The sequence below is a fragment of the Schistocerca americana genome, chromosome 4, assembly GCF_021461395.2.
Source record: "Schistocerca americana isolate TAMUIC-IGC-003095 chromosome 4, iqSchAmer2.1, whole genome shotgun sequence".
NCBI lineage: Eukaryota > Metazoa > Arthropoda > Insecta > Orthoptera > Acrididae > Schistocerca > Schistocerca americana.
Window position 1 is genome coordinate 148,032,093 of NC_060122.1, and position 1,389 is coordinate 148,033,481.

General features: G+C 46.2%; 1 non-coding gene across 1 annotated transcript; it reads left to right on the forward strand.

Annotated features, from left to right (window-relative positions):
- The first annotated feature begins 313 nt into the window (after positions 1–313).
- Trnad-guc lies at positions 314–386 on the forward strand. The gene has a single exon. It is a non-coding gene; the product is annotated as a tRNA-Asp (tRNA).
- Positions 387–1,389: the final 1,003 nt, after the last annotated feature.

Here is a 1,389-nt window from a genome sequence, read left to right on the forward strand (position 1 = left end):
CCGAACAGTCCTTTTACGTTTCAGGAACTTGTTCCATACAAAAGTTTGATATGTACTACAGTAAAGAAACTAGCCTGACCAGGGTTGCAACACTTGACCCTTCGCACAAGGAACTAACCCTCTACCGACTTCCCCACGTGAGTTTTGCACGATAGAAGCTCACAGTTATGCTTTTCCTGTGCTCCGTAGAACACGTGGTCCTTATTACCTGCCGTTTACCCACGTTCTCTTGGACGAAAGCTCATAGGAAAAACGATATTGGTGTTTCGATTGACATTCTGTCGGTATACTACGTTTTGTACAGTTTTGGTCCGCCCCGGTAGCTGAGTGGTCAGCGCGATGGACTGTCAATCCAAAGGGCCCGGGTTCAATTCCCGGCTGGGTCGGAGCTTCCCTCCGCTCAGGCACTGGGTATTGTGCTATCCCAATCATCATCATTTCATCCTCATCGACGCCCAAGTCGCCGAAGTGGCGTCAAATCGAAAGACTTGCACCCGGTGAACGGTCTACCCGACCGACATTTATTTGTATACATTTGGCTGTCTGACATCTGGTGGTTTGGCTCTTCAAAACCTCAATATACCGGCAAATTACAAAGGCGTACTGAAAAGTAATGCCTCCGAATTTTTTATGAGAAAATTATTAACGCTTTTTAATTAAAAATTAAACGTTATTAAATTCTTACATCTTTATTCTTCGTGTCTACATGTTTGCAGCCCCCTGCCGTTAGAGGGCTCCGAACTGTAATGGCGGTGTGTAACGTAACTATGTCGGTGCGTGAGAAACAGGGTGCTGTAATCGAGTTTCGAAATAGAACAGTTCGTCCATATGTGGAGCGCCCTCTCTTTCAGCGTAATAATAGACCACACAAGAACGCTGCAATATCGGCAACAATCCGTCGCCTCGGGTTTCATTGTCATTAACCATCCTCAATACAGTCCCGACTTGGTCCCATCCAGTTTTCATGTGTTCAAACACTTACACAACGCCTTCGAGGACTTCACTTTGATGTTGTTGAAGCGGTGCAAGGAGAGGTGTGGTCGTAGCTCCGTCAAGAAAATTATTCTACTGCGGCGGCTTCAGTAAACTGGTCCCAGGCTGGGAGAAATTAGTTCGCCGGCCGTGTTGGCCGAGCGGTTCTAAGCGCTTCAGTCCGGAACCACGCGGCTGCTACGGTCGCAGGTTCGAATCCTGTCTCGGGCATGGATGTGCGTGATGTCCTTAGGTTAGTTAGGTTTAAGTAGTTTTAAGTCCTAGGGGACTAATGACCTCACATAGTACTTAGAGCCATTTGAACCATTTGAAATTAGTTCGTCGCCAGGGTTACCATGTTGAGAAATAAATAGGTAAACATTAAGAATAGAGATGTGGAATGTTAATAACGTTTGT